Here is a 26,716-nt window from a genome sequence, read left to right as displayed (position 1 = left end):
AAGAATCAAAGGGAATGCAAAATTGAAGGGGATTTGGCACTTGACCTCAAGGGGCTTATAATGTAGATGGTAGATGGAGAGCTATATACAATACACTGATTAACAATAATAATAATTTGAGATATATGACATATAAATAATATAAAAATTAGCATTATGAGGATTCAGTGATGTGATCACTGAACCGAATTTTGTCAAAGAAGAAAGATGAGAGTGAATTTTGAGCTGCATCTTGAAGGGTTGGTGAGTCAGAATAATAGTAACTATATGAAGTCAACTTTTAAGATTGTTGGGGAGAAGTACATGATATCAATAAGGAGATAGGGAAGTGTAAGACATGTTCCAGGAAAGTAAGGCATGTCCTCAGTAAGAAGAGGTCCAGAATGCCAGAGGGGTCAATGAGACTAAAAAAAAAAATTATACAATCCCACTCTTAAGAAATTTTGCCATGCTTAAAAAGTATACATCATAGTCCCGAAACAAATAAACATTTGTTCAGCCTAATTTTTTTTCCTTTTGTGATTTTATGGATTTCATATTATGTACACTATATTATTTTGACTTTTCAGACCAAAGAGCCCAATTTCTGCTTTGAACTCATTGTGTGACCCTGACAAATTCACTTTCCTTTTAATAGACTTCAATTTCCTCAACCCTGACAATGGGGTTGGATTAGATTCTTTAACCTCTGCAGTGGTAACTCATTGCAGCTTGATGGTATAGTGAATAGAGCATTCTATCTCGAGTCAAAAAGGCCTGAATTAAAATTTGGCCTTAGATACATAATAGCTTCCTCTGTTTCCTCTGTTTTTCTCTGCCTGTTTTCTCATCTATTAAGTGGTGATAATAGTAACACTTCCTTCTCAGGGTTGTTTTGAGGATCAAATGGGATAATATCTATAGATTACTTTGCAAACTTTGTCAAAAATTCTGGCTGTTAAGAAGGACATTTCACTGCCACATATTCCCTCTTTGCATATTGATACAGTATATTTCTGTAGAAGCATGTACAAGCAGTAAACAACCTTAGCAGCATCTATGCATATAAGCAAAAAGACAACATGGTCTTCAGGGTTTTTTTGACATAATTATTAGCATTCTAGAGTCTTATTTACCAATAATAGATTCTTAGAATTCTAATATATATAAAACTTGGATGAATTCCTTCTATAAGTATTTAAAATATAACCAGTCATTTCTTGATTACTTCCCATGATATGGATTTCATCATCTTATGAGACAATCTGTTCAATTTTTTTAAAAATAGTTCTTATTGTACAAATTTTATTTCTTTTGTTGAGTTGAAACCTGACTCTGTTTATTGGGCCCTTTAGTGTTCAGGCACAATCTTAGCCATTCATTAAAATGAATCCCTTAATCAGCAGTTCAAAGGAATATACTATTGGAACATTTTCAGTTGTAATAAAGACTTCATATTAATAAAATTATATTTAAAATATAGCAATATCTACTTTATGTTGGGAATGTTTTAATGATCAACATTATTGTCAGAAACTTTGGTACAAATTAAAAATAATGTTACTTCAGAGTTTTTCTTCCCTCCCTAGCTGTTCCCATCTCTTTTTTCTTGTCTTCTTCACTCCTTGATCTTCATACTCTTTGTGATGTGTTTTCCTGTCTTTATTTATTTATTGATTGACTGATTGCAAGGCAAATGGTGTTAAGTGGCTTGCCCAAGGCCACACAGCTAGGTAATTATTAAGTGTCTGTGGTTGGATTTGAACTCAGGTATTCCTAACTCCAGGATCAGTTCTCTATCCACTGTACCACCTAGCCGTCCTTCCTGTCTTTCTAAAGATAATCACTACCTAGTGTGGAGAGGTTGTGAGAAAGATTGAACCTCTGAAGTATCCAGATCATTTCCTCTGCCTATCAGTCATGGTAATGTGAATCTTCTCTCTGTCAAACTTGAGCTTTGGCCCAACTCTTTGAGTACTGTAACTCAGGCCTGTATCTTTGACTTCTCTTCCACCTCCTTTTTTGTGTTCAAGTTAAATTTGTTAAAAGAGACTTTATACTCAGATTTATCTAGATAATGAATTCTGTATTTCAGTGATCTTTGTCAAAATTAGTGCATAAAGAATTAATGCAGACATAAAAATTAAATTAAAAAGGTTAACATTTTCATTTTAATTGCACATCATTTTTAATAATAAGGTGATAATAATCTCTTGTTTTATGAAATAAGAAGTCACCTCTATTGACCAAATGCTTTCTAGTTCTATTCTGAGTAATGATTTGATTGTTATTGTCACCTCTGTAGTAGTTTACACAACTTCAGAACTTCTCTGCTTCCTTAGGATACAGATCATTTAACAGTGATTTAACAATGATGCAATCAGAGTTCCCAGAGTGAATGATTTCCATTTTCATTACTGTATTTTTTTTTCATAAACACTTCTTTCAGAAATTTTACTGTGGGCAAGACTTTAGGAAGTTTTTTTTTTTTGGTTGTTTTAATTATCAGTCTAGACTAAACATTTTGTGACTACACGTTATGTCTTAATATACTTAAAAGAAATCATCATTCTGGTTTCTTCTTAGATTTCATGTATCTTTCACCTTAGTTTTTAAAAAGTAGTTGTTTACTATCCTAACCATGAATTTAAAAATATAACATATATATATATATATACATTTTAAAATATGATTCTTTTATAATTTGATATGACTTAAAGAAAATGGCTATATCTTTTTTTTGATGATTGAATGTTGATAAAAGTATTGCTTCTTCGATTATGGCTATTTTTTCACTATGTACCTAGTCAGTTCTATGTTATCAGGAAAGCTTATTGTATGCATAATTACATGGTAGTTCAGGTTGATTTATGAGTACAAATGTTATTGTAGAAACTATAGAGGCTTAGATCATTATTATTTTTGGTGTTCACTAAATCACCAGTGTTGTGTTTTTCCTTTGCAAAGCAGTAAGTTCAAATCAACAAATTTTAAAAGGCTAGTTAGCCACTAGGGACATTTTTTTTAAATAGAGATTTCATCTTAGTAGCTTCAGATAATGTATTTGAGTCGAATAAGGAATAAACCAATACTTTACAGAGGTGCTGTCCACATCTATCATCAGAAAAAAAAAGGCATTTAAATTTGAATTTTCAAATGTGAGAAACCTAAAAGGAATGCAGCAGTACTCGTTATTAAATTCAGCCGTATGGTTGGTGTTAGCCAAAATGAAGTTCAGGCAATGATGTCCTGTAGCCACTGTATGACCTACCCAAAGGCAATCAGCTCTTTCTCTCTCTCTTTTTTTTAAAACTAATTGGCCCATGTTTAGTTTACTAAATGTCATCTGGACTCAGTAAAAAGCAAGTGACCTGCATTGAATTAGTGTAATTGTAATACAAACAGAACATCACATAGTTTTGGTCTTATACAGGAAAGGAGAAAGTTGGAAAGATTTTTCTGTTTGATAAATAGAAACTGAAGATATGGGGATCCAGACCTGGTTCATACTTCATTTTACCTTTTATGTCTGAAAAAAAAAATCAATACTTAGATTTTTAGGTATTTTTCTTTTGTAAAAAAAAATTGGTTTTACTCTGTTAAAAAGAAGCTTCTTTATCTTACAAAATGAGGTATACTAAATCATTGTTCTAATTCCTCTTTAATCACAAGAAAAGTTTTTGGGGTCCAAAACGGAAGTATTTTTCTGCAATACTAAAGTTGTCAGGAACTTGGCATATTATTTTACCTTTATCATGACTCTTAATTTTGCAAGGACATTTTTTAAAAGGCCATTATATTAGTTTTGGATGGTTTATATTTATTACATTCTGTTTCAGAGAGGTAATAACTATGTTTGCCAAGAGAACAAAGAGGTTGAAGAATTTAAGTGTCAGTTCCAATAATATGTTTGAATTCAAACCCTAGGACTTTGATCTTGTAATTAGATCATCTGATTTGACTTTGAAAGGGCATTGTTTTAAAATGGAGATTTTATTTGCCATTGTGTATGTAAGTCATACTTCAATTTATATCCTTCTTATTAGGTCGTTTAAAGTGCAGTGACTACATAGGAAAGAAATTATTTGAACTACCATTTAACTTCACCTAGTAACTAAACCTGAGACTAGTTTTAAGTCTTGTAAATGACTGCTAGGATAAAAGTTTCTTGAATACTATTTTTTTATTGTGTTGTTTCTATTCAAGAATTTGAAGTGGGTAGTTATTACCTTTTTTTCTTTTTCTTTTTTTTTTTTGAAACTGTACTTCCTTGTTTTGCCTACACTGGAAGTGCAAAGCCTTTCATGGGTCCATGCCCAGCACTGATTAAGTGAAAGCTTTAACTTGTTCTGTTTTTCTGATCTGGGCCCCTTCACCTTTTTGTAGGCCCTTTTGCCCTCAGGGCTCATTATACTGATATCAGTAATTACTAGACACATTTAATTGTTTTCAATCCCACTACAACTCTAAATTCTCAAATTCAAGTAATCTACCAGTTAGAAGTGGATATTAGAGACTTTTGTCATCTTGCTTGGCACTATTATCTGCTGAATCTAACTTCACTTTCTTAGTCTGACATAGAATGTCCAACGTCTTTGGACAGTATCAGTGACTCAAGATCAGAAATGGATATGTTGATGTGTAGAAATGAAATTAAACAAAAATGCTTTTTTCTTCCACTCTCCTACTATATATATACTCTGAGAACCACAGGACCTATCCATTCCACTTACTGCTGAAAACTGTACATTGTATCTTCCTTTAGACTTGAGTTTCTAGAGGGCCTGGACTGGCTGTCTTTATATTTTTATGCTCCATGATTAGCATAGTGTTTTGCTCATAATAAGTACTTGTAAATATTTTAATTTATTCATTCTCCTATGCATTTATCCAGTGGGTTATCTCAGTATTCTCTCCTGGTCCTGTGGCTCTAGGCAGAGCAGTTCTCTTGTAGCTCTTTTCATGACTTGTTCATTCCTTCTTTTATGATTTCTTGTCCAGGGCTAGAATGTTGTCCTGTCTTTTCTCATGCAATCTATGCATGACCTTGTTCAATACCTCCATGCTATGTTCTACAGCAGTCATTACTTGATTTTGTGCTGGAAGAATTGCAGCAAGTCAGAGTAGATGGAATCATGGAGAACCTCACCAGACTTCCTTACATGATGCCTGGATAAATAAATGAATTATTTGTAAAGTATTTTCAATGTTCACATAAGTACTCTCTGAAGTGTTGAGTGTCTGAATGTCAGCAAGTCTTGTAACCCCTTTTGACCTCAAAACAATGATATTTTAATGGAGGAGACAAACACAAAGGAGAATGCAGAGAGGTCATAGAGTATAGTAGTTGAACTTAGAATTCAAATTTCCTACTCTTACTACTAATTCACCTCCCTTTGGCATGCCCAAACATACACACATACATGCTCTCCCATACTCATTAGTTGGCTATTTCTTTGGGGATCAAGATATATTTTATTTTGTTTGTATTACCTTTAGTGTATTGCTCAATGTAATTAATATTCCTTGAAAGCACAATGTTTCATGGGATAGTATATTTTTTTAACCTTAGAAATAAATGTAATAAATGGGCAGTGAGTCTTAGTGGCCCAGAGGAGATTCATGACTTTACAATGGACATTAGTTATTATGTAATAATAATGTTATTCCATGCTTAAGTTACTGGGCCTATACTGTGCTTTGCACTCTGACTTCTAACTTCATCACTCAGTTGAAACTATTCTCTACAAAAAAAATTTAACTAATTCATTATTGCCAAATCTGATAGTATTCTTTGGGCTTCAGGCTTTGTTCTCTTAGACTTAGCTGCAGAATTTGAAATGATTGACTATTCTCTCTTCCTGGATATACCTTTTTCTCTGGGCTTTCGTGACATTACTCTGTTTTGCTTCCTGTCTGCTTCTTTTCAGTCTCTTTGGCTTATTCATCATCCAGCTTATTTCTTAGAACCGTAACCTCTCTCTCTCTCTCTCTCTCTCTCAGTTCCCATATAATCTCTATATTAATGACTCCTTTGCCTATATATCCATTCCCAATTTATCCCTAGAACTTCAGTCTACATTGCCAGTAGAATTTTGGACATTTCAAACTTGATCTTTTGGAGACATCTCAAATGTAGAATGTCATTAGTAGAACTCATTATCTTTCCCTCCAAATTCCTCTATTTCTTTGAAGGCACAGACTTTTGCTCAGTCTCCTAGTTTTATATCTTTGGCATTGTCTTCAACTTTTCCCTGTCATCCCACTTGTCTAACAATTTGCTTAATCTTGCCATTTATTTATATTTTTAGGTTTTTTGTTTGTTTGTTTTTTGTTTTTGCAAGGCAGTGGGGTTAAGTAGCTTGCCTAAGGCCACAAAGGTAATTATTAAGTGTCTGAGGCCAGATTTGAACTCAGGTACTCCTGACTCCAGGGCTGGTGCTCTATCCACTGTGCCACCTAGCTGCTCTTTGACATTTATTCTTCCAAAACATCTCTTCACTTGACATCTTTTCTTTACTCACAAAGCTGCTTTTCTATTCTTGCAATCCTGAATCAGACCCTCATCACCTCTTGTCTAGATTATTACAATAGCCTCCTAATTATTCTCCTTCCTTAAGTCTGTATCCTCTTCAATTATTCTCCATACTAGAATGCATTTTCTTTAACCTCAGATTTGATTCTCATTTCCCTACTCTGTCAAATTCAGTGGCTTCTTTATACGGCCTCTGGGGTCAAATCTAAACTCCTCTATTTAACTTTTAAAGCCCACTATCATCTAGCCCTAAAGTAAGTATCTTCATTGAACCATTACTCTTTCTTACACACTGAGACTAAATGTCTCCTTGTTTCTCATGTGTAACATTTCACCTCTCATCTCTGTGCTTTTGTATTAACTGTCCCTCATGTTTGCAATGTTTTCCTTCCTTACTTGATCTTATATGATACCTTTCTTCCTTCAAGATGGTGAGCCACACTTTATATTAATCTTTTCCTGATACCCTCAACAACTAGTTCCTTTCCTCTCATACTACCTTGTTTATGGTTGAATTCATTTTTTATATTTATTCCATATGTCCTTGTTTTTTCCTCTATTAGAATGCAAGCTCTAAATAAAACTAGTTATTTCACCTACTGTCTTTTTGTAGTGCTAACCATATCTAGCCCAGTGCCTGACATTCATAACAAGCTTTCAGTAAATACTTGTTAATTGATTTATGTGGATTGGAAACTCAGCAAGTGCTCAGTGAATTAATTAATTGAGTCCAATTGAAGGGGAGCTGAACTGACAGTTTTTGGAAGTCATTTCTTCAAGATGATGGAAATCATTTCTTGAAGTTGATAGAAACAAAAATTTAAACAGACAAGTTTTCAATTTAGAATGCAGCCATTTTCTCTTTATTATAAACAGAATTACTAGCTACTGGAGAAATATAATATTTATCTAGGAAACTTAAATAGTTTTTTATTTCACAATTTAGAAAAGGTCTTTTCCATGAAGTATGGAGGAAGCATTGTGTTACCTGGTAAGGACTAATGGGAGGACATGGATAAGAAATGCATATATTAAAAAGGTTTGAAATGATCAGTACCACACTAATTACATCATAGATCTATTGATAACCTTAACTGTACTCTTACTGCTACATGATAGTCCTTTTATTCATTTCTTATTCTGACATTTTAGTTCAGTCATCGTTTATTAAATGCTTATTTGTGTTCCACTCTCAGTGCTAACTACGTGGTACAAAATTGAAAATGAAACAGTCTCTGACCTAGAGAAACTTAATTTCTTTATGGGATAATCAAAATCTCCTCAAAATAAGATGGGGGAGTAGGGAGGGGGATGCCCTAGAAAGAGAGGAATTGGAAATCACCCTTGGATAGGCCTTATGTTGGAGAAAGCACAAGATATTTTGAGGAATGTCTTGAAGTAAGCTCAAAATTCTACTAGGTGGGGTAAAAATGTAATTCATTCTAGGTATGTGGAATAGCTTGTACAAAGATACTGGGTACAGGAAGTGTAGTGTCATATCCTGAGAATAGCAAGTGGACTGGATTGACGAGGAAGTAGAGTGGATAAAAGGAATTAGTGTGTAGTAAATCTAGAAAATAGTTGTGAACAACATTGACAGATGAGATTCTGTTTTATCCTAGACATAATCAAGAACCACCAGAGCTCCTGTAAGTAATCTATGCTTTAGGAATATTAATTTGGCAACTATGTAGAGAATGGGTTATAGGGGAAGAGACATGATACAAAGGTCAATTATGAATTTTTAACAATACAGGGGAATCACATTTTACACAAGAATTGAATTCAGCACCTAAGTCAAAATTCTCTTCTTTCACTATTCCCTAAAATTATCCATAAAGTGTTTGATCAAAGAGTATGTTTCAGATTTTTAATATAGAGTACTAGAGATGGGAACCATGAGACTTGCAGTGAATTGGGATAAAACAAGTTATTCTGTAGAAGTTATTGGAAGTTGAGGAAAATCTTTTCATTTCTTCCCCTTCTCCTTCCCCTTCTCCTTCCCCTTCCCTCCTTCCCTGACATGGCCTCTGTGGGATTGGTTTGCACCAATAGAATGAGAACCTTCTATTGTAAAAGCAGCATTTTTAAAATGAATAGCCTCTGGCATCTTGAAACAAAGTAGATAAGGAAAGTTTGCTAATTGGTAAGCTGGATCTGTAATTTAGGGATAAAGATTAGTAATATATATATATATGCACAAATGTATTTATGTGCTACATTAGGGAAACATAGTCTTTCCGAAATCCAACAGCTAAATTTTCTTCCAGGGTTAGGTTAGATTGTCTTTTCTTCATTGAGCAACAGGTAAGTAAGTAAGTAGTTGCCCTCTTAAGTTGGATAAAAGATACAAGAGAATTTTTGTCAGTAAGAGAAATTGCTCATTCTAAAAGAAACTCCAAGCGACTGAGGAAATATCTCCAATCTCATTCTTACCTTGAATATACTTATTCAAAGCTACACTATTTTAATGACTTCTTCTCTATTGAGAATGAAATATTTATGGAAACTGATTAGCTCTCCAAGAAGGAGCTAAGAAAAAAGAGAAGAGCCCAGTAGAACCTTGAGGGATATTTCTATGGTTATGGGGTAGAATGGAGCCACCATGATATCTGTGTTTAAGTATCTGGAGGACTGTTGAAGATGGATTAGATTTGTTTGATTTTTCTCTAGAAGGCAAGAATCCTGAGTGGAAGGTCCAAAGAGGCCAATTTAAGTTTGATGTCAGGGAAAAAATTCCCAATAATTTGTCTAATATTTAAATAGCTTTCATAGCTCTTCAAGTAGAGACTGAACAGTCATTTGTTGACCATGTTTTAGTGAGGATTCCTTTGTTGGGTCAAAATAAATGATTGGTGAGATCCCTTCCACTTCTCCCATTCTAATGCTGTTGGAGTCATATGCATAGAAATGATTATTAAATCCAGGGTAGCTGATTTTATCCCAAAGTGAGAGACTGTTATATAAATCTCTTCTTTGACATTCTTGATAATTGGTCATCCAGCCACTGCTCTAAGACCACCAGAGACAGAAACTCACTACTCTTGAGACAGCTCATTAGAACATTAGACAGCTGTAATAGTTTGAAGTTTTTTCTCATATTGAGCTAAGTTCCATTTGTTAGTACTAGTTTTCCCCTCTGGAGTTACACTTAAAAAATTTAATCTCTTTTCTGTGAGATATTCTAAATATTTGAAGACAATGATTACATTTCCCCCTAAGTCTTCACTTATCCAAAATAAACATATTTAATTCCTTCATCCAATTTTCAAATTAGGTGGTTTCAGTTCTCTTTATTATCTTGTAGTACCATCCTCTTGACTGATTTTAGCTTGTCCCAAATATAGTAATCCTGGAATACTTCAGATTTGATCTGATGAGAGGATGAACCTTGTCTAATGTATTAATATAGCTTAAGAATATATGATGTCATAAAAATGAGGTGTCATATTGGGACATGTTGATTAACTTAGCTTCTTAGAGGAAATACTTTGAAAGTTGTAAACTCTTTTTTACAGGGCCTACCTAGTAAGTTGAAAGAAAGATACAGACCTATTGATGGACCATTTGCTGTCCAAATCTCATCTGGTTATCTGAAGGGAGAGAGATTTTTTTTCTTTTGGTCAAAATAACTCTCAAAGACCATCTGCAAAGTTATAGAAGGGTTGTAGTATTTACATTGGTGAAGGTTGTACTGACATCAATGAAATCATAGATCCATAAAATTTTTTTAAAAACTTTTGAAAGGTTGTCAGAGGGAAAGAGATTGGAATCTAGTGTTTAACTTAGTGACAGGACTGGGTTGGAAGCAAAGCAAAAGAGTTTGTTTCTCAGATGGTAGTGGGTTTGAGGAAGAGTAAAATCTGTATTGTGGGGTTCTGAAAGATAGTATAGATATACGAGAACAATATAGAATGTTCAGCCTCTGCAAATTGAAGAATTTGGTCTAGATTTCTAACATCTTTTTTAGCTCCATATCCTAATTGTTCTGTGTTTGCAATCAGTAATTATATGGGACTTTAAAATTTGCAATATGCTATATCATGTAATCCATACAACTACGCTTTGTGGTAAGTGTAAAAACATTATTTTGTAAATGAGGGAACTATATATTACCCAGGGAGTTTAAAGGATTTATCCAGTAATTACACAATTAGTAAGTATTAGAATCAGAATTTATTTCATCTTTGTAACATCTTTTGTGTACATCTCTTTTTCTTTTCTGACCTAAACAGGTACTTAAAGACTGGACCTTTAGGAAACCTTTCCCTCAGAATTAATGGGCGTTTACTCTGTTGTACTTGCTAATTAGCTGTATGGCTCTCCTTTGTCCAGGTGTTTAGATTAGATTAGATTAGAAGTTTCTCAAGGGCTAGGACTCTTTTACCTCTTTTTGTATCCCCAGTGCTTAGCAAAATGCTTGGCATATAGTAGATGCATATTGAATCCTATTGGAATAATTTTTAGGAAATCTTAGAAGAAGGGGTTAGGTGCACCTGCATCTTTCCCATTCTTGGCTGCTTTGTGACTGTCTGGGGACAGGTGGTGCGACAATACAAGAGAGAAAATTCAGACAGGTTACCTTGTATTTTCTTGGGGCTTGTCTCTGCAACAACTCTGCAACACTTGGGACCTGTACTTACAGGAGATTGGCCAGCAGGTGTCACTTTTATAGTCCAGTGAGTATTTGGGTAGGGAGGAAAATGAGGCTCAACTGTCCCCCATTCTTCTTGTTCCTGTCTATGGAAATGCTCTCAAAGGGAGATGTCATTACGAATTGTATTATTCATATTCTTAAGTCTCTATAATACATTGTATTGGATTTGGTAGATCTGGGTTCAAATTTGGACTTAAATTTTGAGAAATCGTCAGGGAAGGAGTCAGGATATGCATAGTGTATAGAAAACAGACTTGTTCAAGAGTCTGTGGAAGTTTAGAGGTCTTGTGATGGAAGTGAGCTCCTAGTAGGCGTAGTAAGCCAGAAGCCATGGAGAATGCTGCTGACTTGGGGTGGGGGAGGGCAGCCCCTGGAAGTGGTAGAGGTGTGATTCTATTTAGCAGACTAGGCTTGAATTTGGAAGTACATCAGAGTTCCAATTGACTGATAGCAGACACTTTTTAGTAGAGTTCTAGGAATTGTTTTTAAATCTGTTTCGGGAGGCAGCCCCAGGGGCCGGGCCGGGCGCTATGGACCGGGCAGCAGTGGCGTGGGTAGATGCCATGACCGGCGCCAGCCTCTGCTCCCTGGTGGCCGGCCTGGTGCTGGCGCAGTACCTGCTCACGGCCAAGGGCCAGAAGACCAGGATCATCTAGATGATGCTGGAATTCCAGAAGAGCACTGTTCACATCAAGAACCCAGCCTAAGTGCAGGAGATTCTCTGTGGCCTGATTAAGGGAGGAGCCACCAAACTGCAGATATTTACAGACTTTGATATGAAATTAGGCAGATTTTCCTACAATGGAAAAAGGTGTCCAACATGCCATAATGTCATTGACAACTGTAAGCTGGTTTCAGATGAATGTCGACAAAAGTTATTCCAACTAAAGGAAAAATACTGTGCCATTGAAATCGATCCAGACCTCACCATAGAAGAGAAATTCCCTTACATGGTAGAATGGTATACAAAATCGCACACTTTGCTGGTGGAACAGGGGTTGCCAAAGAACAAGATTGGAGAAGTCATGGAAGAATCTGATGTGATGCTTAAGGAAGGCTATGAGCACTTTTTTGACAAGCTCAAGGAACACAGCATTCCCGTGTTCATATTTTCCGCTGGTATAGGAGATGTCCTGGAAGAGGTGATCCACCAGGCTGGGGTCTATCATAACAATGTCAAAGTCTTGTCCAACTAAATGGATTTTGATGAAAACGGGGTGAATAAAGGGTTCAAAGGGGAGCTCATCCACGTGTTCAACAAACACGATGCCGCCTTGAAGAGCACCCAGTACTTCAGGCAGCTGAAAGACAACAGCAACATCCTCCTCCTGGGAGACTCCCAGGGAGACTTGAGGATGGCGGACCGCGTGGCCGACATGGACACGTTCTGAAGATTGGCTACCTCAGTGACCTCGTGGAAGAAATCCTAGAAAAATACATGGACTCTTAAGACATTGTTCTGGTCAAAGAGGAGTCCCTGGAACTAGTCAGTTCCATCCTCCAAAAAATCCTCTGAGTGAGGGCTGGGGCGGACCCCCAGGACCCCGGGACTGGCCCTGGGCCCTCTCCCCCAGCGGGGAGGTGCGGGGCTGCCTCCCCTTGCAGGACTGGCTTCTGATCATATTCCAGATAAGAGAGTGACTCCATCAAGTGGATACTTTTTTTCCTACACTCCCCTGCCACAAAATAAAATAATGCCCCAAACCAAAAACCTGGCCCGGCTCAACTCCCAACCCTAACCTGACCCCACCCAGCCGGACTCAACCCGACCCAACCCGACCCAGCCCGCTCCATAGCCAGATGGTGGAAACGTGGCCTCCTCCCCTCCCCCTCCAGAAGCAGATTATATTTTTGTTTTATCATGAATATTTTAAGGAAAAAAATAAATCTGTTTCGATCATTGTATTTATGTATTATTCTTTTTCATAATGCAGTATATATAGTCACTAGGCTTCAGTAGATTGTTATAGAGAGGAGTCCAAAGCCACTTTTCTTTGATCTAGCAGACTTTGGCACCAAGGACAAGCATCTGAATTCACAAACTACATTCTATTCAAAATTTTAATCCTTAATTCCTTCATTAAAATTTGTTGGACAAATGGTTGTGCTGTTCATCTTTTTATTCCTGGACATGGAATCTGCCCTTGCTAGCAGACTGGCCACAAAAGATAAAATCAAAGTTGGAAATTACTACTACAAATTACTTCTAATAGTTTGGACTCACAGATTTGCTTTGGGAATCAGCAGTCTCTAGAGCTTTTCCTCTTGTTTTAAGAAAGCCCTTTCATTTGTCTCCATTCCTCTTCCTCTTTCCAAAATTGCCTTCTTGTCCTATCTGACCAGGTAGTGCAATGCTATGAGATTCTTTATGTACCCATGGGGAAAAGGAGAGAAATATCCAAGACTTGCATGATGTGTTAGAAACAAACAAAAAAAAAAAACAGGAAGTAGATGGTGGTAGAAGGGAGATGTACTTGGGAAAAGCATCTTGTTTTCTAATATGCTGTGAGTTCTGAGGAAAAGAACATAGCTTAATGCCTCCCGAGATGCTTTTGGGCCTTATTACAGATAAAGCTTGGGTCTTAGGTTTTTTTGTTCTGCTACCGTTTCACCCTCATTGTAGAAAAATAATAATAACAAGGGGGGGGGGTTAGAATTGACTGAAACTTTGTTTAAAGTTTATGGGGGGTAGCTAGGTGGCACAGTGGATGGAGCACTGGTCCTGGAGTTAGGAGGACCTGAGTTCAAATTCAACCTCAGATACTTAATGGCCTGTGTGACCTTGGGCAAATCACTTAACCCCATTGCCTTAATTTTTTAAAATGTTAATAGAATATGGATAACCAGATAAAACATCTTGGTAAAAAGATATATGACTTTTTGTTTTTAAGCAATTGGTTAGAGCCTTATGGGAAAATTTTTAGATATTGAAAAGATGTATTGTGTTTTGGGGGAGTTGTTTTGGTTTTGGTTTTTCCAAGGTAATAGAGTTAAGTGACTTGCCCTTGGTCACTCAGCTAGCAAGTATCAAGTATCTGAATCTATATTTGAACTTGGGTCCTCCTCTGTCTACCTGCCCTGATGCATTGTTTTTCAGGTAACTTTTGTAAAACTATTTTGAAGAAGTATCATTATTAGTTCTTGGATATTTTGTTTGTGTCTGATCAAATAAAATCAGTTCTATTGTTTTTTAGATAAGATATGAACATTTCTCAATGCTAAGTATATTCTAGTTCTTCAGTTATTCTTTTACAAACTTAAAAGAGAAATATGTGAAGTAGTTTTTTAAGGGAAAGTTCCTTAAGTTTGCTATTTTAAATTTATACCCATGAGAACATAACTATATTTTAAATAAATTTAGTTTAGCATACTTAGATAAATGAAAGATTGAAAAATGAAAGAACATTCAAGATTACAGTAAAAGACAGATAAATAGCAAGACCATATCTGATGCTGTCAAGAATGTTTTAAGAAAATTTAGAAAAATGCTAAGAAGAATCAGTCACCTTGGTTCCAGCTGCAGACTCATCATCTCAGTCCTGAATATTACCAAGGTTAACTGTGGTGTTAAGAAGAATGATTGGTGGCTAGGTGGCACAGTGGATAGAGCACCAGCCCTGGAGTCAGGAGTACCTGAGTTCAAATGCGTCCTCAGATGCCTAATAATTACCTTTCTGTGTGGCCTTGGGCAAGTCACTTAACCCTATTGCCTTGCAAAAAAAAAATGATTGGTACAGGTGAAAATGATAATACTGTTACTTAGTTTATAGAGTCCTAAAGAGAATGTTACTTTTTAAAAGTCTTTTTTCCCCATTCTATAAATAGTTTAATATTATTTCTTTTTGAATCAAGAAAGACTTAGTAGATAAATCCTAGGGAGGACCTATGGGCCCTAAGTTCAACCCAAGTAAGTGATTTGTTTAGGTCACATAGTTAATAAGTATTAAAAAGTGGATATTAATCCAGGTATTTCAGCATTCTATTTATTAGCTATCTTGCCTCCATTCAAAGTGACAGGAGGAATAAAATAGAGGTATGAGATTGTGTCCTCCCTCAAGAAAATGATTGATTATATAATATTCTTGTTCTGGTTAATACTTTAAAGAATCAGTTTCATATACTTAACCCAATATCTTTTACTCTTAGTCAAGCTTAGTGTTATGAAAAATTTATATAAATTTTTAGTGCATCATCCAAAATTCTGATACTGAACTCTGTCTGATGAGTAGAGTATGGCATGGGTCCAACAGAATCTGTTCAGAATTTTCCTTTGTGTTAAACTTCAGTTGGGGAAGATGAGGTAACTTTAATGTGGAGCCAGATTGTTTTTTAGCCTTTTTCTCCAAAGACTTGCCAGATTCAGAATTCTCTTTGTATTCTGGAATTGGGAAATTGCATTTAATATGGAGAAATGCCAATGAAAGCAATTCTTGGCAAAGTAATCTTGTTCCCTGTGCTTAATTATAAAGCTTTATTATAAACTTTTGTATATGTGCTGTATAGGTTCTTATTACTCTTTTAAGGTGAGTTTCACTTGCCACTCAGTATTTGACTTGAGCTGAAATTTTTCTTTGACAGTTATTGGAAACTCAAATATCTTTTATCAGTTCAGTTTTTAAGACCAACTTTTATATTTTTGTATCCCCCTAAGCAGTTGTCTCATTGCTATCTCTGTAGTTGACCTTAACTAAATATTTACAATGACAGAATTTTAGAGATGGAAAAGAACTAAAATATGGTGTGGCATAGTTGCCTCATTTTACAGATGAGGCCCAGAGAAGTAAGCTATTTTTCCAAGATCATGCTTAATAAATGAATGACTGTTTATCGTCATTGATCATAGATTAATCCTATCAGTAGCAATAGTTGACATTTACAAATACTTTTCAAAGTACTTTATTTTAGCCCTCACAACAATCTGAGGAGGAAAGCATTTACAAGATAAGTTATAACTTCTTTATACATGAGTAAAACCAGGACTCAGAAATTAAGTGATCTGTTCATATTCGAACAAACAATAAATGTTCTAGGTGGGATTTGAATCCATTTTCTTTAACCTCCAAGTCTAGAATTCTTTCAACCACAAAATGTATCTTAATAGTTGAGAAACACTATTATGAGATTAATGTTTAATAATTCCCCTTAAAATCATGAATAAATATTAACACTAGAGCACTTCACATTTTTCATCTATGTTTGTAGATACCTATTTACTTTCTTGTTTAATGCTCTCCCTTCAACCTGTCCTCATACTGAGTGACTCTTTCTGACCCAGTTAACTCAACTCTTTGTGATCTCATTTGGGGTTTTCTTGGCAAAGATACTGAAGCACTTTTTCATTCCCTTACAGTTCATTTTACAAATGAGACCACTAAGGCAAGCAATGTTAAGTGACTTGCCCAGGATCACACAGCTGTGGTCTGAGGTCAGACTTGAATTCCTGACTTCAGGCTATATACTCTATTTTCTGTACCATCCAGCTGCCCCTTTGTATTCATATTCATATTTTTTTTAAAAATGTATTTTTTCATGGGAACATTTGCATGTCATCCTAATTATATAGTCAGAGGAATCATTCAGACTCTTAATTTACAATCTATGGTACTGAGATTCTAACAGTTTTCTTTCTTAAATATTCTGTTATTAATGGGGATTCAGGAGATCTAGAGTTAACCATGAGTTACTCAAATTAGTGCAGGTTTGCTAGGAAGGGATTGCTTAGTCAACAGAGGGAACAAAGTGGTACAGTTGATATAGAACAAGGTCTGAGCTCAAATTTGGCTTCAGTCATTTGATTTGTGTGTCCCTGGGCAAGTCACCTAATCTCTTTTTGCCTCATTGTGTTCAGCTATAAAATGAGTTCAATAATAGCACCTACCTTGGGGGGGGATTGTTGAGATATTTGTGAAGGACTTAGCACAGTGCCTGGCATGAGTGGATGCTACATAAGTGCTAACTACTATAACCATTAATTGTTATAATTTAATTATTATTGTTATAGTTCTTTTTATTATCATCATGGACCTGGTTTATATTTACTTTCAAGGAAATCTAAACTACAGGCTTATTTATATGAGACTTGGATGGGAATGGGAGAAATGGAATTTGCAGGACTCTGGAAAAGAGAAGTTACTAGAATATTAAAACAAAGTCACTGATATGTAAATAGCAGCCACCCCAATGGTCTAATTGAGAGCTCATTGGATATGGGAACCGTGATGCTTTCCAATTGGGGAGGATGCATTCAAATGTGACCATGCCATTTTACAATGAAAAGAGACAGGTTGGCTTTACTCTAATGTCTAAAGTTGTCACCATAAATTAGACATTGTGAGACAGTTTAGCTTTAGCTTACTGTTGAAAGGGGATTGCCATAAAATTACCTTATTGATGATTAGAACTTTGAGAGATGATGCTGTATTGCTGGAGAGCCTTGGTGATATGGAAAAGTCTTGACTCTGAAAGGTCAAGGTTTCTCATTGACCACTAATCATCGTGATTTAACTATGTTAGGCCACTAGGCTTGCATAGGAGAAACATCCCCTCAGTAATAAATATTATCTGTGAGTCATGGCATCACTTCCCTGATATCATGGCCTTCTTGGATACTGAAAGACAGCTACTACTAGTAGTTTGCTAATTTAGTTACTTTTAAAGGAGAGACAATGGACTATTTGAGCACTTTTTTTTGTTTTCTCTATTTGTATATGGCTTCCTGTAAGTTCTTTGAATTTTCTGTAGAGTAAAATAAAGATGTCCCATACTTACATAACCATACTTTTAAGTTTATTTTATTATTATATGCAAGACCCTTCCTGTTATACTTTTCTAATTGTTTCATCAGATATGCTCTCAGTTAATTCTTTGACATTTTATGTAGATGAGAAAGTATTCATATGAGTTGATAGTTACTGATTTTCTTTCATTTGCCTTTTAATGACAAAAATAAGAATAAAATGATCTGCTTATCAATCAATCAACTTTCTGAGAATAGTATTTCTATCAGGTCAGATAAAAGAAGTATATTTTGACAAAGGGGATGTAAGTACATGACAGGGTTAAAACAATAAAAACTAAAAAGGACTATATTAGGAGAAGACTGGGGATAAATAACAACATGTATAATGGCATAAAAGACCTATTATAATAGAGAAAAATAAGGGAGTGTATGAACACTGAGTACAGAGAGAGAGAATAACATACATTCCCAACTGAGTTTGAAAATCTATCCTATCCTACAGGTAAGTGGGGGGGGGGGGTAAGGGAAAGAAAAGGGAAGAAGGAACTTATAAAAAGGGAAGGTGAAGGATTAAGTGAAAGTAAATTTGAAGTTTAAAAGAAAAGTTAAAGGGGGAAAGGGAGCAAAACCTTAGTGAGGAGGAATAAGAGGTAAGGAAAAAGTACAAATGGGGAAAGATAACATGGAGGGAAATACAGAATTAGTAATCTTAACTGTAAATATGAATGGGATGAATTCTGCCATAAAGCAGAAGTAGATAGCAATCGATTAAAAACCAGAATCCTATGATGTTGTTTACAAGAAATGTAATTGAAACAAAGAGATACACATAGGTTAAAGGTAAAAGGCTGGAGCAAAATATATTATGCTTCAACAGAAGTAAAAATATCAAGGGTAGCATTCCTGATCTCAGACAAAAAAAAGTGATAAGGAAGGAAATTGCATCTTCTTAAAAGATTCCATAGGCATTGAAGTTATATCATAATTAAGTATACCTAGTGTTATAGCATCCAAATTCTTAGAGGGGAAAGTGGATGAAATGCAAGGAGGCATAGACAGCAAAACTATTATAGTGGAGGAGCTCAACCTCCCACTCAAAGAACTAGATAAGGATGTTAAGGAGGTGAATAAAATCTTAGAAATAAAATCTTAGAAAAATTTGAAATAATGGACCTCTGGAGAAAACTGAATGGGGATAGGAAAAAAATAAACCTTTTTCTCTGCAGTACATGGCAACTATACCAAAAATGATCATATACTAGGGAATAAAAACCTTGTAAACAAATGCAAAAAGACATAAATAATGAACGCATACTTTTCAGGTCATGATACAATTAAAAATTTTATGTACTAAAGGCTATGAAATGATACACCAAAAATTAATTGGAAATTAACTTAGTTTTAAAGGAGTGGATCAAACAATAAATCATAGAAATAATTGATCATTTCATCCATGAAAATAAGTGAGCCAACATACCAAAATATATGGGATGCAGCCAAAGCAGTTTTAAGGGTTAATTCTGTCTTTTAATACTTATGTGAACAAAATAGAGAAAGCAGAGATCGATGAATTAGGTATGCATCTAAAAAAAGCTAGGAAAAAGAACAAGTTAAAGATCCCCAATTAAATAACAAATTAGAAATTCTGAAAATCAAAGGAGAGATTAATAAAATTGAAAACAAGAAAATCATTGATTTAATAAATAAAATTTGATTTGGTTTTTAAAAAAATAGTTAAACTTGTGGTTAATTTTATTTTAAAAAGAAAGAATAATACCATATTGTTAGTATCAAAAATGAAAATCTGAACTCACCACCAATGAGGAAGAAATTAAAGAAATAATTAAGATATGTTTTTCCCAACTATGTGCTAATTTGATAACCTGAGCAAAATGCATGTTTACAAAAATATAAACTACCCAGATTAACAGAAGAGGAAATAAAATACTTAAATAACCCCAAGAAATTGAATAAACCATCAATAAACTTGCCCAGAAAAGGCTCCAGGTCCAGATGGATTTACAAATGAATCTTTTTTTTTTGGTAAGGAATGGGGCTAAGTGACTTGCCCAAGGTCACACAGCTGGGTAATTATTAAGTGTCTGAGGTTGGATTTGAACTCAGGTTCTCCAGACTCCAGGACCAGTGCTCTATCCACTGCGTCACCTAGCTACTCCTTTTACAAGTGATTTCTACTAAACATTTAAGGATCAATTAATTCCAATTCTTCATAAACTATTACAGAAAAAGTAGCTCTGGTGCGGCTAGGTGGCATAGTGGATAAAGCACTGGCCTTGGAGTCAGGAGTACCTGGGTTCAAATCCGGTCTCAGACACTTAATAATTAGCCAGCTGTGTGGCCTTGGGCAAGCCACTTAACCCCATTTGCCTTGCAAAAAACCCACAAAAAACAAAAAAAAACAAAAAAAAAAGTAGCTCTGCCAAATTTCTTTTATGACACCAATATGGTACTGATTCCCAAACAAAGAAAAGACAAAGAAAATTATAAACCAATCTCCCTAATGAATATTGATGCAAAAATCTTAAATAAAATTTTAGCAAAGAGATTACAGCAAGATTATTATTAGGATAATATACTGTGATATATATATATATATATATATGTAGGATTCATACCAGATAGGGCGGTGTACACTTAGCATAATTGAGCATATCAATAACAAAACCAACAGAAATTAGAGTTAGGGTGCTAAAAATACCTTTGACATAATAATAACATCCATTACTGTTAAAAACACTAAAGATTACAGGAATAAATGGAATTTTCCTTAAAATAATTAATATCTATCTAAAACCATCAAAAATATTTATGTAATAGGAATATAAACTAGGAGCATTTCCAATAAGATCAGGGGTGAAACAAGGATGACCATTGTCACCATTACTATTCAATACAGTATTAGAAATGTTAGCTTTAGCAATGAGAAGAAAAAGAAATGGAAGGAATTAGAATTGGCAATGAAGAAGCAAAACTCACTTTTTACAGATGATATGATGGTATAACGCTAGAAAATCATCTAAAAAACTACTTGTAACAGTTAAAAAATTCAGCAAAGTAGCAGGATATAAAATAAACCCACATAAACATCAGCATTTCTATATATGAGCAACAAAGCCCAAGACAAGAGATAGAGAAATTCCATTTAAAGGAAGTCCAGACAGCATAATATACTTGGGAATCAGCTTCCCAAGACAACAGAAACTGTATGAACATAACTATAAAACAATTTTCACACAAAGTCAGATCAAAACACATGGAAAAATGTCAATTGCTCCTGGTTAGGTCGAACTAATATAGCAAAAATGAGAATTCTACTCAAATTAAATTGCTTATTTAGTGCCTTACCAATCAAACTACCAAAAATTATTTTATGGAGCTAGAAAAAATAGTAACAATTCATTTGGAGCAATAAAAGGTCAAGAATATCAAGGGAACTGATAGGGAAAAAAACTATAAAGGGAGGTGGCCTGTCTCTACTAGATCTAAAATTATACTTTAAGGCGGCAGTCATCAAAACTGCCTGATACTGGTTAAGAAATAGAATAATGGGGGCATCTAGGCAGTGCAGTGGATAGAGTACCAGCCCTAGAAACAGGAGTACCTGAGTTCAAATCTGGCTTCAGACATTTAATAATTACCTAGCTGTGTGGCCTTGGGCAAGTCTCTTAACCCTATTTGCCTTGCAAAAACCTAAAAAACAAAAATAGAATAATGAATTTATTGGATTAGGATAGGTACAAAAGAAACAGTAGCAAATGACTATAGTAATCTTTTGTTTGACTTCTGGGAAAAGAACTCATTATTTAACAAAAATTGTTGGGAAAATAGTGTGGCAAACACTGGGCATAGATCTACATCTCCCACCCTAGACTACAATAAGGTCAAAATGGGTATAGGATTTAGATAATAAGGGTTGATACCATAGACCAATTAACAGATCAAGAAATACTCTGTCAGATCTATGGAAAGGAGAGAAATTTATGACCAAACAAGAAATAGAATACATTATAAATTGCAAAATGGATGATTTTTAGCTATATTAAATTAGAAATGTTTTTGAACTTATAAAACCAATGCTGCTAAGATTAGAAGGAAAACTGAAAACTGAGAAACAATTTTCACAGCTAAGGTTTCTTATAAAGGTCTCATTTCTAAAATATATAGAGAATTGAATCAAATTCGTAAGGTTACAGGTCATTTCCCAGTTTATAAATGGTCAAAGGATTATGAACAGATTGTTTTCAAATAAAGAAATTAAAACAATATAATCATATGGAAAAATGTTCCAGTCATTACTGATTAGAGAAATGTAAATAAAAATAGCTACGAGGTACCACCTCACACCTATCATATTGCCTAAGATGACACAAAAGGAAAATGAACATTGTTGGAGAGGTTTGGGGAGAATTGGATCATTCATGTATTATTAGTGAAATTGTGATGTAATCTAGTGCTCTGGAGAACAATATGGAATTATGTCCAAAAAGCAGTAAGATACCCAGGCAATAACAACACTAGGCCATTATCTAGAAGAATTCATAAAAAATGGGGAAAATTCCTTATGTTCCAAAATATTCATAATAGCAGTCTGTAGTGGCAAAGAATTGGAAATTGAGGGGATGCCCATCATTTGGGGAATCACTGAACAAATTATGGTATATCAATGTTATGGAGCATTGTTGTTCTATAAAAAACCATGAATGGTCAGACTGTAGAGAAGCATAAAAAGAATTATACGCACTGATCCTGAACAAAGGGAGCAGAACCAAGAGAACACTGTACACATTAACAACAACATTTTGAGTTGATCAATATTGATGGATGCAGCCCCTCTCAGTAATTCAGAGAGGTAGGACAACCCTGGGAGACCTGTTATGGACAATGTCATCCACATTCAGATGAAGAAAACAAAACAAAACAAAACAAAAGCTCTACAGGATCTGAATGAGCACTTCATTCTTTTGTTTTTTTAATTTCTCTTATGTTTTTCATACCTATCCCAAAGTTCTCTGTCTTTTCCCTTAGTTCTAATTCCTCATCCAGAAAATGTCTAATTTGTAAATATGTTAAACATAAATGCATATATACAGTGTTCAGTAGACTATTAACTACTGAGGGAAGGTGGGGTGGGGAGGGTGGGGAGAAGAAAAATTGTGTAACTTATAAATATGCATGTTGATGAATGTTGAACATATAATTGGAAAAATAAAATATCAATCAAAAACAAAAAGACCTTCATTAAATAAGCATGCCCAGTGAAGATATTCGGTCATAGGGAATTCTCTGAGCCTCAAGACATCTTTGCATTTTTTAAGAAAGGTAACAATTTAAGGAAAATTTTACTTATGTCAAGCTGAAATCTACTTCTTTTATTTCTATCCATTGAATCCATGTTGCATTCTGCCTTATAATGCCAAGCAGGAAAATTCTAATTTGTCTTCCACATGAAAATTCATTCAGCAGCTGAAGACAGAGGTCATGGACATTCTAATTCTAATTTTCCCTGAGCCAAAATTGTTCAGTACTTTCAGGTGATCCTCAGAAGCCATGACTGATTCCCTTTGCCTTCTTTATTGTTTTTTTGATGTGCTTCATCTTGTCTCTTCACTATACATATTGTCTTATTTTTATTTATATCTAATGTTATGCAAATTTTCAGTATTTAAGAAAGGTTTGTTTCAGAAGGGATGAATGATTTCAAATCATCCATATAGAATGGATGGATAATCTATAATCTGTGTCTTCATATTTTTATTTTAATTTTTAAAATTTTGTTTTAAATTTTTTTATTTTGTTTTGGATTCAATTTTTAAGCAAAGCAAGAATTTTCTTGACATATCATTTGTCAAACTTATTTGTGTTTGTTTCTAGATAGCAACTTGTTACTTGCAATAAGGTTGACTAGGCTATACCAAAGTGTAACCAATACTTACTCAACTTATCTGAGACTAGTGTTTTTGCTTGAAAGGGTTCTGTTATTTTATAGTGATAATTTTGGTCAGTAATATAGTATTTGAATACCTTTGACAAGGTGCTTTCTCGATATTATTGTCCTGGTAAGGATGCAAAATTATATTTTAATCAATTTTTTATATTTTCAGAGGACTTTCATTTATAGTGTCTTAGTCAATAATCACTGCAATACTGTCAGCTGATAAAGATTGATCCTTATATAATAAATAAATTTTAAAATTGAGGCTAATAATCATAATCATATATAATATTTGTATTTAATTTTTCTTTGAAAAGTGTTTTCCCATTTAGTCTAATAAGGAAATTGTGCCTCAGAGAGGTTAAATGACTTGCTTAATATCTCATAGCTTGTAAATGAATATTAAATTTAGGATTAGAGCTGAGACAGGACTTCTTTAGTTCTTTTTCCTTCATATCCTAGAACTAAATTCTTGGTAGTGAACTTAAGTAGAAAAACCAAATCTAAATAATGAGTTTCTGAATGAATTATGTTCTAAAAGATTCTGTGTAGGTTGGTTGCCTAAAAATTAGAATGTCTCTTATAAAAATATATATAATAAAGGATATTTATATAGGTCTGTATGCATAAATTTATTTGTTTCTAAGGTTGATTTTATTATTATCCCCATTTAATGGATGAGAAAGATAAGGCACAAAAGAAAAAGGGTAAGGAACTTGCTCAAAGTGTTTATCATCAGATCTGGGTTTTGAACCAAGGTGTTCTAGTTAAATATAGCAAACATCTGTTCCATGCCTACTCTGGGATAGTGAAGTGAGCTCCAACCAGCTAGGGAGAAATTGTTATTCAATTTTCCATGTGAGCATTTATACTGCAGAAATCAGCAAGAAATATCCAAAAGGGTATAAGTGAAGAGACTGAAATAAATTGCTTCTGTGGTCCATTCTAGCCTTAGACTGGGGCAGATAGGTGACCCAGTGGATAGGGTACCAAGTCTGGAGTCGGAAAAACTTATCTCAGTCTGACTTGTGTGATCTTGGAAAAATGATTGAACTCTGTTTGCCTCAGTTTCCTCATCTGCAAAATGAGTTGGAGAAGGAAATGGTAAATTACTCCAGGATCTTTACAAAGAAAACCCCAAATGGGATAGTGAAGAGTCAGACATGACCAAAATGTCTGGACAACTACATCAGCATAGACTTAGAGTCTATCAAACATTTCATTCCCAGGAAGAAATTAGAACTGGATATTTAGAATTTGAAGTTATTTTGTATATCATTGATAAATGGACCCTGGGAACAAGAGACTATAGAGAGAAGAGAATAAGGGTTTAGAAGAGAATATTAAGGAATACCATAATAGAAGTTATTGGTGGGTCTCCAACCTTTTAGCTCTTCTGGGTGGCATCGCCCAACCAAAAACTTGTCAAAGGCCTCATATAGAATTTAATATTTATTTATCACTACAATATAATCCATATTACCAATGGATACAATAAAATGTAATATTTTAATAAAATAGAATAATAAAACATTTACTTTTTAATAAATATTTTATTTTCCAGTTATATACAATAGTAGTTTCTACCTATTATTGTTTATAATGTTTTGAATTTTACAATTTTTCCCTCCTCTCCCTTCCCTCCCCCCCACTGAAGGAAATCTGATAATCTTTACATTGTCTTCATGCTGTACATTGATCAAAATTGAGTGTGTTGAGAGAAAAATCATGTCCTTAAGGAAAAAATAAAGTATTAGAGACAGCAAAATTAAAAACATTTACTTTTTAACCAAAAAAATGCCATTTTTAATGTTAACATTGTGTCTGCTTTTTTTTAGTTTTTTTTTTTTTTTGCAAGGCAATGGGGATAAGTGGCTTGCCCAAGGCCACACAGCTAGGTAATTATTAATTGACCAAGGCTGGATTTGAACTTAGGTATTCCTGATTCCAGGGCTGGTGCTTTATCCACTGTGCCACCTAGCCACCCCTGTGTTTGCTTTTTTTGATACCAGTGTGCATTTGTATCTGATTTGATAGAGATTATAGTGTTACAAAGAATATTTTCAAGATGCTTGTCTGGAATTTTTGTCCCTTTACTTTTTGTATGCTTCATACAGGAAAAAAATTGCTCAGAAATATGCATACTCCCCCCCAAAGAGACACCATAAACAAGGCATATTTGTGAAATACCAGATATTTTTCTTTAATCAGATACAATTTTATAGAAGTACAATAAAGGCAATTGATTAAAATTTTAAGTTGCATATCTGATTGCAACTCTATACATTATATTTACAGTTTTGCAGGCTACATGTTGTCAACTGAGAATGGAGTAGCAAATAGATTGAAATGCAGTTAGTGTTTTCTAAAATCTTGAAATCTATTCTCAAAGTTCTATGGCTAAATAGCAATTAATGCTGCATATAGTAAAATTACTGTTCCAGTTACGATGAATCATATAACATTTTAAAATAAAGATTTTAATTCTTTTATACATATCTTTTGTAGCAATAACAACAACAGGAAACAAAAATCTCCGGCAGTCTGCGAAACACTCAATGTTAGTTAAGTGAAAAAGTCAACCTGTGTTTTAGTTAAGAGTTAAGTTAGTTTGTGATGTTGCAACACTGGCATGTGTGCACTTACCCAATCCTTCATTTTCTGGTTATATGTGGGCTGCATGAATGGGCTTTGAGGGCTGCATGCATCCAGTAAACCAATGATTAGATATACCTGCTATAATGCATGAAGGAGAGCTAAGGTGGTAGAAAAATACCCATGGGAGGAGAGAGTTAATAATTTGACTCTATATTGCCTCAATTCCAGGATAGCATTGCATTTCCTGGGATATCT

The 26,716-nt window shown here is 34.5% G+C and overlaps 1 protein-coding gene, 1 non-coding gene and 1 pseudogene across 5 annotated transcripts in view; all 3 read left to right on the top strand.

The window, feature by feature from the left end:
• The window catches only part of STK3 (serine/threonine kinase 3), a 511,742-nt gene that overhangs the window by 249,212 nt on the left and 235,814 nt on the right, over positions 1–26,716 (top strand). The gene's annotated exons all lie outside the window — the stretch shown is intronic.
• On the top strand, positions 4,155–12,702 carry LOC141497739 (cytosolic 5'-nucleotidase 3A pseudogene; annotated as a pseudogene).
• On the top strand, positions 11,007–11,142 carry LOC141503823 (small nucleolar RNA SNORA55). Its single transcript, XR_012473125.1, has one exon. It is a non-coding gene; the product is annotated as a small nucleolar RNA SNORA55 (small nucleolar RNA).

Source organism: Macrotis lagotis, chromosome X, assembly GCF_037893015.1.
Source record: "Macrotis lagotis isolate mMagLag1 chromosome X, bilby.v1.9.chrom.fasta, whole genome shotgun sequence".
In the NCBI taxonomy this organism is placed as follows: Eukaryota; Metazoa; Chordata; class Mammalia; order Peramelemorphia; family Peramelidae; genus Macrotis; species Macrotis lagotis.
Note: the sequence above shows the minus strand (reverse complement) of the source record. Positions and strands in the feature narration are given on the sequence as shown.